General features: G+C 38.4%; 1 pseudogene across 1 annotated transcript; it reads right to left on the bottom strand.

Moving 5' to 3' along the window:
• Positions 1–10401: 10401 nt before the first annotated feature.
• LOC307196248 (S-adenosylmethionine decarboxylase proenzyme-like) lies at positions 10402–11778 on the bottom strand (annotated as a pseudogene). Its single transcript has one exon. The product of its transcript is annotated as an S-adenosylmethionine decarboxylase proenzyme-like (transcript).
• Positions 11779–12583: the final 805 nt, after the last annotated feature.

The raw sequence follows: 12583 nt of genomic DNA, 5'->3' as shown, positions 1-12583 counted from the left end.
CAGGTCACTCTCCACACCCCTCTTCCGCGGAGCCTGTGCAGCCCGCCACTGCCAGGGTCCCGGGATCCAGGGACAACTTCCCCGGGAGAACGCACGGCACGCCTCAGGCTCGTGCAACGTCACGCCGGCCTCTGACGCAGCAGGCACGCACCGCACGCAGTGCCCCTCCCTCCCCCCGGCCTGAGTGAGCCAGAGCCGCCGAATCAGCGGCTCCTTTAACCTCCTCCTGTCTGAGCGAAGAACAGACGCCCTCCGGCTACCTACACGCAGAGGCGGCGCCAAATCCAAAGCTGAGCCCCTGGGAGCTGTGAGAACAAAGAAGAGAAAGGGAAATCTCTCCCAGCAGCCTCAGAAGCAGCGGATTAAAGCTCCACAATCAACTTGATATACCCTGCATCTGTGGAATACATGAATAGACAACGAATCATCCCAAATTAAGGAGGTGGACTTTGAGAGCAAGGTTTATGATTTTTTCCCTTTTTCCTCTTTTTGTGAGTGTGTATGTGTATGCTTCTCTGTGAGATTTTGTCTGTATAGCTTTGCTTCCACCATTTGTCCTAGGGTTCTATCCGTCCGTTTTTTTGTTTTTGTTTTAATATTTTTTCTTAATAATTATTTTTATTTTAATTATTTTATTTTACTTTATCTTCTTTCTTTCTTTCCTTCCTTCCCTCCTTTAGACAACGAATCATCCCAAATTGAGGAGGTGGACTTTGAGAGCAAGATTTATGATTTTTCCCCCTTTTCCTCTTTTTGTGAGTGTGTATGTTTCTGTGTGAGATTTTGTCTGTATAGCTTTGCTTCCACCATTTGTCCTAGGGTTCGATCCATCTTTTTTTAAATTTTTTTCTCTATATAATTATTTTTAATAACTTTATTATATTTGATCTTACTTTATTTTACTTTATCTTCTTTCTTTTTTTACTTCCTTTCCTCCTTCCTTCCTTCCTTCCTCCCTCCCTCCGTCCCTCCCTCTTTTCTTTCTTTCTTTCTTTCTTTCTTTCTTTCTTTCTTTCTTTCTTTCTACTTCTACTTCTACTAATTCTTTCTTTCTACTATTTCTCCCTATTATTCTGAGCCGTGTGGACGAAAGGCTCTTGGTGCTGCAGCCAGGAGTCAGTGCTGTGCCTCTGAGGTGGGAGAGCCAACTTCAGAACACTGGTCCACAAGAGACCTCCAAGCTCCATATACATCGTCTTCAGTGGTGAAAAACTGAAAGCATTTCCACTAAGATCAGGAACAAGACAAGGTTGCCCACTCTCACCACTTTTATTCAACATAGTTTTGGAAGTTTTAGCCACAGCAAACAGAGAAGAAAAGGAAATAAAAGGAATCCAAATTGGAAAAGAAGAAGTAAAGCTGTCACTGTTTGCAGATGACATGATACTCTACATAGAGAATCCTAAAGATTCTACCAGAATACTACCTAAAGATGCTACTAGGAATAAACCTACCTAAGGAGACAAAAGACCTGTATGCAGAAAATTATAAGACACTGATGAAAGAAATTAAAGATGATACAAATAGATGGAGAGATATACCATGTTCTTGGATTGGAAGAATCAACATTGTGAAAATGACTCTACTACCCAAAGCGATCTACAGATTCAATGCAATCCCTATCAAACTACCACTGGCATTTTTCACAGAACTAGAACAAAAAATTTCACAAGTTGTATGGAAACAAAAAAGACCCCAAATAGCCAAAGCAATCTTGAGAACGAAAAACGGAGCTGGAGGAATCAGGCTCCCTAACTTCAGACTATACTACAAAGCTACAGTAATCAAGACAGTATGGTACTGGCACAAAAACAGAAAGATAGATCAATAGAACAGGATAGAAAGCCCAGAGATAAACCCACACACATATGGTCACCTTATCTTTGATAAAGGAGGCAGGAATGTACCTCCTGGAGAGGAGAAATGGAGAAAGGACAGCCTCTTCAATAAATGGTGCTGGGAAAACTGGACAGGTACATGTAAAAGTATGAGATTAGATCCCTCCCTAACACCATACACAAAAATAAGCTCAAAATGGATTAAAGACCTAAATGTAAGGCCAGAAACTATCAAACTCTTAGAGGAAAACATAGGCAGGACACTCTATGACATAAATCACAGCAAGATCCTTTTTGACCCACCTCCTAGAGTAATGGAAATAAAAACAAAAATAAACAAATGGGACCTAATGAAACTTAAAAGCCTTTGCACTGCAAAGGAAACCATAAACAAGACCAAAAGACAACCCTCAGAATGGGAGAAAATATTTGCAAATGAAGCAACTGACAAAGGATTAATCTCCAAAATTTATAAGCAGCTCATGCAGCTCAATAACAAAAAAACAAACAACCCAATCCAAAAATGGGCAGAAGACCTAAATAGACATTTCTCCAAAGAAGATATACAGACTGCCAACAAACACATGAAAGAATGCTCAATATCATTAATCATTAGAAAATGCAAATCAAAACTACAATGAGATATCATCTCACACCAGTCAGAATGGCCATCATTAAAAAATATAGAAACAATAAATGCTGGAGAGGGTGTGGAGAAAAGGGAACCCTCTTGCACTGCTGGTGGGAATGTGAATTGATACAGCCACTGTGGAGAACAGTATGGAGGTTCCTTAAGAAACTACAAATAGAACTACCATATGACCCAGCAATACCACTACTGGGCATATACCCTGAGAAAGCCATAATTCAAAAAGAGTCATGTACCAAAATGTTCATTGCAGCTCTATTTACAATAGCCCGGAGATGGAAACAACCTAAGTGTCCATCATCGGATAAATGGATAAAGAAGATGTGGCACATATATACAATGAATATTACTCAGCCATAAAAAGAAACGAAATTGAGCTATTTGTAATGAGGTGGATAGACCTAGAGTCTTGTCGTGTTGTTTTCAACTAATCCTGTATGGGACTCTGTGCTTCCTGGAACTGTTTGACTATTTCCCTTCCCATATTAGGGAAGTTTTCAACTATAATGTCATCAAATATTTTCTCATTCCCTTTCTTTTTCTTCTGGGACCCCTATAATTTGAATGTTGGTGTGTTTAACATTGTCCCAGAGGTCTCTGAGACTGTCCTCAGTTCTTTTCATGCTTTTTTCTTTATTCTGCTCTTTGGTAGTTATTTCCACTATTTTATCTTCCAGGTCACTTATCCGTTCTTCTGCCTCAGTTATTCTCCTATTCTTTCTAGAGAATTTTTTATTTCCTTTATTGTGTTTTTCATCATTTTTTTTCTTTAGTTCTTCTATGTCCTTGTTAAATGTTTCTTGTATTTTCTCCATTCTGTTTCCAAGATTCTGGATATCTTTACCATCATTACTCTGAATTCTTTTTCAGGTAGACTGCTTATTTCCTCTTCATTTGTTTGGTCTGGTGGGTTTTTACCTTGCTCCTTCAACTGCTGTGTGTTTCTCTGTTTTCTCATTTTGCTTAACTTACTGTGTTTGGGGTCTCTTTTTCACAGGCTACAGGTTCGTAGCTCCCATTGTTTTTGGTGTGTGCCCCCAGTGGCTAAGGTTGGTTCAGTGGGTTGTGTAGGCTTCCTGGTGGAGGGGACTGGTGCCTGTACTCTGGTGGATGAGGCTGGATCTTGTCTTTCTGGTGGGCAGAACTGTGTCTGGTGGTGTGTTTTGGGGTGTCTGTGAACTTGTTATGATTTTAGGCAGCCTCTCTGCTAATGGGTGGGTGGGGTTGTGTTCCTCTCTTGCTAGTTGTTTGTCATGGGCTGAACAGCACTGAAGCTTGCTAGTCGTTCACTGGAGTTTGGTCTTAGCATTGAGACAGAGATCTCTGGGAGAGCTCTTGCTGACTGACATTACATGGGGATGGGAGGTCTCTGGTGGTCCAATGTCCTGAACTTGGCTCCCCCACCTCAGAAGCTCAGGCCTTACATCCGGCCAGAGCACGAAGATCCTGTCAGCCACACGTCTTAGAAGAGAAGGGAGAAGAAAAAAGAAATAAAAAAATAAAATAAATAAAATAAAGTTATTAAAATAAAGAATAAAAAAATTATTAAAAGAAAGAAATATAAAAAGTAATAAAAAAGAAGAGAGCAATCAAACCAATAAACAAATCCACCAATTATAACAAGTGCTAAAAACCATACTAAGATAAACATAAAAATCAGTAACGTCTGTTGCATACAGCAAACCCCAAGTCTAGAGATGTTCCCAAAATCCACTGCTTCAGTTTTGGGATGATTCATTGTCTACTCAGGTATTCCACAGATGCAGGGTACATCAAGTTGATTGTGGAGATTTAATCTGCTGCTCCTGAGGCTGCTGGGAGAAAGTTCCCTTTCTCTTTGTTTGCACACTTCCTGTGGTTCAGCTTTGGATTTGTCCCTGCCTCTGCATGTAGGTCACCTGAGGGCGTCTGTTCTTTGCCCACATAGGAGGGGGTTAAAGGAGCGGCTGATTAGGGGGCCCTGGCTCACTCAGGCCGCGGGGAGGGAGGGGTATGAAATGCGGGGCAAGGCTGCAGTGGCAGAGGCCAGCATGACTTTCCAACAGCCTGAGATGCGCCGTGTGTTCTCCCAGTGAAGTTGTCCCTGGATCATGGGACCCTGGCAGTGGCAGGCTGCACAGGCTCCCAGGAGGGGAGGTGTGGATAGTGACCTGTGCTGGCACACAGGATTCTTGGTGGCTGCAGCAGCAGCCTTAGTGTTTCATGCCCATCTCTGGTGTCCATGCTGATAGCCATGACTCGCACCTGTCTCTGAAGCTCATTTAGGTGGTGTTCTGAATCTCCTCTCCTGGCGCACCCTGAAACAATGGTCTCTTGACTCTTAGGCAGTTCCAGACTTTTTCTGGGACTCCCTCCCAGTTAGCTGTGGCACACTAGCCCCCTTCAGGCTGTGATCACGCAGCCAATCTCTGTCCTCTCCCTGGGATCCGACCTCCGAAGCTGGAGCCTCAGCTCCCTGCCCCCACCCCCCCACCCCTCTGCAGGTAAGTAGACAAGCCTCTCGGGCTGGTGAGTGCTGGTCGGCACCGATCCTCTGTGCGGGAATCTCTCCACTTTGCCCTCCGCACCCCTGTTGCTACGCTCTCCTCCGTGGCTCCAAAGCTTCCCCCCACACACACCCTCCGTCTCCGCCAGTGAAGGGGTTTCCTAGTGTGTGGACACATTTCCTCCTTCACAGCTCCCTCCCAGAGGTACAGGTCCCGTCCCTATTCTTTTGTCTCTGTTTTTTTTCTTTTTTCTTTTGCCCTACCCAGGTACGTGGGGGAGTTTCTTGCCTTTTGGGAAGTCTGAGGTCTTCTGCCAGCGTTCAGTAGGTGTTCTGTAGGAGTTGTTCCACATGTAGATGTATTTTTGATGTATTTGTGGGGAGGAAGGTGATCTTCACATCTTACTCCTCCGCCATCTTGAAGGTACTCACTCATTAAGTATTTACTACACACAGGATAATGAGTGTTTTCAGACCTTATACAAGGATCAAGTGTTACTCCAAGTTAAGAATGGTGTTGGACTTAAATCAGTTGAAATGTATTTCTGTACCACAATTTAAGCTTCAATAAGGGTTTGCTTAATTCAAAAAAACGAAAATAACGACAAGCAACTCAGGGAGTCTTTATAATCTAATAGAAGAGCAAACACTGTTACTCACTCAACGGATTTTATTTAATATTGGAAAAGTGTAAACATCAATTCATTACATCTTTACAAGTCCAGTATTCTACCCATCTGTTAGGCTCACATTTGATATATTTTTACATGCCTCTCATGCACTGCATAAGAATTTTGCCATAAAAATAGTTTATAAATTGAAAAGCTTTCAGCAAACTACAAAGGAAAAAAGACAAAGAAAAATGCCCAGTGATTGTTTCAGCATCAGCAGTAAGTCAGAGGTCAGCTACCTATATTAAATGCTTAAATATTTATATTAAATAATGAATATTTAAAGACTACAGTCAAATTGAAAGATTTCTGTGAAATAGAACCTGGAATGAGATTTCAACACAAGTACACAGAGAAGACAGTGTTTCTAGTTCAATGGGAGTTTTACTGAATTCTTCAAAATATGTCCTTATTGTATTTGCATGTACACAAAAAAAATTTGGACCAAAAAACTGTTCATGTAAGTAGGTGAATGAGCAAACCATTTGTATGTCATCAAATAGTGCTATCATGGAAACTATAATGATTGACTATGCCTGATGAAGCTTAAACATTTTTCAGAAATATTCTGATATTGTTCATATAATAGTGAACAGCCAACATACAAAATTTTAAAGAAACGTATGTTTAACATTTGATGAGGATGAAACCTGAGGACTAGGGAAATATTTTCAGGGTTATTATTTTTGGCCTTACTTAGAAATAAATAGTTCTATCTTCCCTTATTTCAGTTATTAATGCATTTATTAATTGTTTAGTCAATATATATTTCAATATTCTAGTTATTTATGCTTGGAGGTTTGCTTTTCCTTCAGATAGAAAAAAGCAAAAAAATCTCAATTATACATCTTTTCATATATCACTTGCTCCCTACAATAAAAGTCAAAAAAAGTCAGCTTATTGATAGTATATTTCTCCCCATTCATGTATTTCAATGTATTATAGTTAAATAATCATATTTCTTCATATGCTCTCCAACATTTGTAACTTTAAATAATATTGCTAAATCTTTATTTCTTAGTTTATTATTTTTCTAATCTTTACTCTCCAGTCTATAAGATAAGCCTAAGAGAGTGGCTCCTACTCTAATTTCTAAATCCTTTCATTTTCTAATCCTCCCATCTTACTATCACCAACATTGTCATCATTATTAATAAATATTCTTGTCATCTAAGTACAAATCTAACAGATTGGTTTCAGCCACATATTTTAGGGGGGGAACCCCACTATATTGGATTAAAGAAAACAGAAGTGGATTTGGTTTTCTTTATAAAAAACTCTGGAGGTAGACAGTATAGTTGGTTATCCCTCGGTATCCACAGGGGATTGGTTTTAGAACCTCCATGGGTACCAAAATCTGCAGATGCTCAAGTCCCTTATAAAAATTATGTAGTAAATTGCATATAACCCACACACATTCTCCTGTATACAGTTGGCCCTCCTGATCCATGGGTTCCACATCTGCAGAATCAACCAACTGCAGATGAAAAATATTTGAAAAAAAAATTCCAGAAATTTCCAAAAAGCAAAACTATAATTTGCTGTGCCCCAGCAACTATTTACATAGCATTTACTTTGTATTATATATTACAATTACTCTAGAGGTGATTTAAAGATTACATGGGAATGTCCAAAAGTTATATAAGGGACTTGAACATGCAAGAACTGTAGTATCTGAGGATAGGTCCTGGAACCAATTCCCTGTAGACAGAGGGATGACTGTACTTTAAATCATCTCTAGATTACTTATAATACCAAATAGAATGTAAATGCTGTGTAAATAATTGCCAGCATGCTTCAAATTAAAATTTTGCTTTTTGGAAATTTCTAGAACTTTTTTTTGAACACTGTCAATCCACAGTTGGTTGAATCAGTGCATGCGAAACCTGAAGATAAGGAGGGTCAACTACTATGTTCAATGCCAGATATCCTCTCACCAGGGTCCCAGGCTCTTCTATTCTGCTCTACCATTCTGGTGCACAGATGCCATCTTGAAAATCAACCATGGCCTAAAGCAAGTAATGTAGCTCTAACTGTCAGAGAAGAATTGCAAGCAAGAACTTCAAAAAAAAAAAAAAAAGCCAAAAGGAGAAAAAGGAGTGGGCCTTCTTTTTTTTAAAGGAGACTTCCTGAAGTTTCATCACATCATCCCTGCTTTCATCTTACTACTTGGTCACATGGCCACACTCAAATAATTGTATTCTGTGATGGGCAGCCAGCCTGATTTATCTAGCAAATCAGGTTCTATTAGTAAGTAATTATTTATTTAATTTAATTTTTCTATTTATTAAGTATAGTTGACTTACAATATTGTATTCATTTCAGGTATTCATTTCAGGTGTACAACATAGTGATTCACTATTTCTATAGATTACACATCATACAAAGTTATTATAAAATATTGACTATATTTCCTATGCTGTACATTACATCCCTGTGACTTATTTCTTTTATAACTGGTGGTTTGTGCCTCTTAATCTCCTTCATCTATTTCATATGTAAGTAATTAGTAATAGAAAAGAATAAAGTTGGGAGGCAAATAACATTCCTTGATCCAACAATCATCATTAGTACTTGGTTCACTGGTTAAGTTTTAAAATTGGGAATCACTAATAACATTTTCATTCTTAACTTGGAGTAACATTGTCCAGTGCCAGGTTAGATAGTTTTCTAACAGTATATTTTCTTCTTTCTGAGTTCAGTGTCATGACTCCTAGTCCAATCAGAAGAGAATGGTTCTAATGTCATATCAAATAGATGCTCTTATATCTAAACAACTCTCTAAAATTATACATACCTTAGTTTTCTTGTATGATTTTCATTTTTTTGAATTAAGCAAACCCTTACTGAAGCTTAAATTGTGGTACAGAAATACATTTCAACTGATTTAAGTCCAACACCATGAAGAGAGAAATTACGGCACCAAAATTTTCCCTCCTCTATCATACACACTAGGATTAATTTAGATTACTATTCAATCTATAGTTTTAATTTTTCTAGGCTTTGTTCCATACAAATTTGCACAGTTTTTCAACATTAAATAGAAATCTTAAATCTGTTAGGGGTGAAAAACAATCAGACCTCAAGACAATAAATTTTCATCAAATCTACTGGGACACTGTTCAAGAACAAAATCCACTTTGAGCACTGGTCTTCATAGTAGCATCAAAACATTAGCAATAAAACTGTGTGCTAATTACAGAATCAGACCCATCCACTGATTGAAAGCTTCTTCAATAAAGCTCTGAATCAACAACGTGTTTAAAATAAAAGTTAGAAGTGTTTCAACCACTTGATTTCAAACCAAGTATATTTTATGTTTAGAAACACTAAAAACAAAAGTTTCATTTATAAATACAGAAGGAACAAAAACATCACTGCATCAATCCAGAAAGAATCAAAAATTGTTTGAGGACAAGAAGAAATACAAAATTGAGTCAACTTTGCTCTTTTCTCAGCTGCTTAAATATCCATGTTAGCAAATACAGCTAAAAGATGCCAACACTTCTAAGCCTGTATTTCTAGTCATTTCCCATTGACCATTTTGGAATTTTGTATGTTATGTTTTACGAATAGCATTCTGCTTCACTGTGTATGTCTGAATAACCTGAACAGTTCTCATTCATCACTTGATGTTACTCCATGGTGAAAGAAATACCAGTAAGAGGAACCGTCAGAACACTATCACATGTATCACAAAGTCACAGAAATTTTTAAGTCACAAGATGGCCAAGACTCCAATTCTGCTTTGAACCAAAATTTATATCATTAATAGAAATTAGTGGAAATGGCTACGAAAGTAAAAGTTAAGGTGAATCATCTGAGGTGACTTGACTTGTTGAATCCAATATAACCTTCATCTTAAATCTCCTTGCTAACAAATTTAGTGATAATTCTTTTATACTACTACTTAGCAAGTTAATAAAGGCATGGTACTCATGAGAAGCTAATCTCATTTAATGGGGGGCACAGAATGGCATACGGTTTCCATACAGTTCTGCCAATATTCCCTAGTATCAACCTACACCTTCTTTGCTAATCAACACCAGCTTATTCCAAAAGAGATCATGGTAACGAAAAATACCAAATTCCCTTGACCTTAAAAGAAAATTAATCCCAGGGTCCATCCCCCCATCCCCGCTCTGGGGTATAAGATTAGTATAAACCCACAGTGTAAGAGTGTATTGCTTTAAGGAAGGGGTATGGTTGGGAGGGGAGACACCATGGTGAGGAACGAATCAATTAAAGTCATACAAATATAGGAAGCAGTGAGACAATAATACACAAAATGGATAACTGCAGTCATTTTCTTAGAGGACTCAACTCGTGGAAGAAGAACTTTGATTGGTGCTGCAAAAACATTTGTATGAAGTAGAAATTGGCTTCAATAACATTAGTACAGAATATGTTCTAGAAAGTGGAGGTAACTGGATGTAAAATCCTGGTAGCAATTAAATATAACAGTCCCAGATGGTTAGGCTAAGGCCAACACCTAATGAGGACGAAAGCCTTGTCTGTGGGGAATTTTGGACGATACCTGGAGAAATATTACACTGTGCATAAACCAAATTGAACTGTTTTCACAAGTGTTATAAAGTTTCATATAGTAAAAGGTTTTTTATACATGCACTTCAATTTCACAGCAAGAGTGTCATAGGATACCTAAACACAGAAGACAGCATTCATGCAAGATATCTAACTCATTGATATAATAATGCATAAAATTCAAAATGATTACACTATAATTACATCTAGGGTTTTCTGCAACTACAAGGTGGTGATTATGGAAAGCATGGCCCTTGGTATCAATATCTAAAAAGCAGCCACCACCTTCTTCTATGTGTGTTCTCTTTTTGTGTTTTTTCTTCATTTTTCTTAATCAACTCTGCTGTTGTTGCTGCTTCTTAGCAAAACTGGTAAAAACAAAATTGTAATCATTCAACATAGCACTCTGGTAATCAAGACGTTTAAAACCTTCAATCTTCTGGGGCAAAGAAAGCACTGTGTGACATTTAGAACTCTGATTTACAAACAGGTGGTCACAAATTTTCCTGGCTTGAAGACTTCCACAACTTCCCTGATCAGGTCATCATAGGAGGTCTGACTTAAGTTTGTTTCAAAGCTAACATAAGAAAATTATGGTTCTGAAATGATGTGAATAGTCCAATAAGTTCCATCAGATTTCATTCCATTCATTGAATACCTACAAGGATTGAACAGTGTGGCATCAATGACAGAACTTGGTATCAGGTCATGAATTCCACTCTCATGAGTGACATCCTTTGCAGTAACACCATCTTTCATGTAGAACTGGTCCATAACTGCTGGGTCAAGCTCACTCATCAGAATTTCCAGGGTTTGATCTGGCTGATTGATTACCCAACTCTCTGGTTAATCCAAAGTATACAAGTACCAACAATCAGAATTCATGCGTCCCATACAACATGCTGTCCCATTTGGGAAAATTGCATTAAGAAACTCTATTTCTTCCTGGAAATTCCGGTGTGGGTACCCTTGGTGAGAATGCTTCATGAAATTCTTACCAGAATAAAAGAAGTTTTGAATTAAGTCAAACCCACTGTAATCCCTAGCAAGTTTCAACAGGGGAATCAGTGCTTTCAGAAGTGGGTGGTACCACATGTCTTCAACATGAAACGTCTCTTGGAGACAAATATGCTACTCTCACTGAGTACATACGCTTCCTGCTTGTCAGTTTTTGTCACACTTATGATTGAGCATTGCACATCCTTCAAAAGTATGTCCCACTCGGATCTTGGGATGGTGCCAAGATCGCCAGATCCTTGGTTTGCGTCGGGTCGCTGCCTGGAGAACCAAACCTCCAGCAGCTTCTCGGTCCCTTGGAAAAAATGTGCAGCAATGAAGACCCAACGCAGCCAAAAAAATAAAATAAATGAATAAATTAAAAAAAATCCTATCTGCATATTTAAGAGATCAACTCTGACACACTGAATCATCTCTTTTTTGTATGATTACAAGGCAAAGGTCCAGACACCAAACGGTAAATTCACAAAGTTAAATGCTACTAACATTGCAGCCATCCTAGTTCCTCAAATACCCTCTGTAAATGTCAGCTCTCCACCAAACTCTCCTTTCCAAAGGTGCCCTTAATGTATCTCAAACAAACCAGGGAAAACACTTTTGCAAAGTCACAGCTCTGATTATAACAATCCGCTACTAAAACAAACAACATCTTATTGCTTTTAATTGACAAAGAATTAGGTGCAGACACATAGATTAAGGCCCATCCACAGTGCCTACATCTTAAGCCTAATCTTCCTCTGTCACACCCCCCCCCCCCAATTTGTATAGGTTGCCTGTTATACACATTCCTGAACACAGCCCTCACTTTTCTGTCTCTTCCTTTATCACGCTATTCTCAGCCCCTAGGAGTCTCTTGCCTATTGTTTTGTGAAATCCTATTCATTTTCAAGGTCATTCTCAAATGTCACACTCTTTATAAAACCCTTTTGATCCATCCTCCACCTAATAAAACTATAACTGCTTACTCTTGTGAATTTCCATAGCACTGAATTGTTCCTCCCAGAGCAGTTATCTTTTGCCCTATAATATCACTATTTATTCTTTAGCTGTATTTCTTCCACTGGGAACAAATAACATCTTAGTATTCTAGGTGCTCACTAAAATGTCAGGCATAATATTTCATGGAAAATAGGTGTCCAGAAAATATTTGTATAAGAGAAACTGATTAGGGATTTGTTTATTTTACCTATTTGTCCTCTCCATATGTATTGCTGGTGATGAAATCTAGAATATATTCAAAACGTTAAAGTGGAAAAAAAAAACAGTGTTTCATAAACCTCATGTAAAATTAGGTATATAACAAAGATCTTGATGTTCCTTCAAGTCTTTCTTATCGGAGAACAAAATATACACATATCTTCAAACCGTGTTAAAATGA

The sequence above is a fragment of the Stenella coeruleoalba genome, assembly GCF_951394435.1.
Source record: "Stenella coeruleoalba genome assembly, chromosome: 13".
Classification (NCBI taxonomy): domain Eukaryota; kingdom Metazoa; phylum Chordata; class Mammalia; order Artiodactyla; family Delphinidae; genus Stenella; species Stenella coeruleoalba.
Note: the sequence above shows the minus strand (reverse complement) of the source record. Positions and strands in the feature narration are given on the sequence as shown.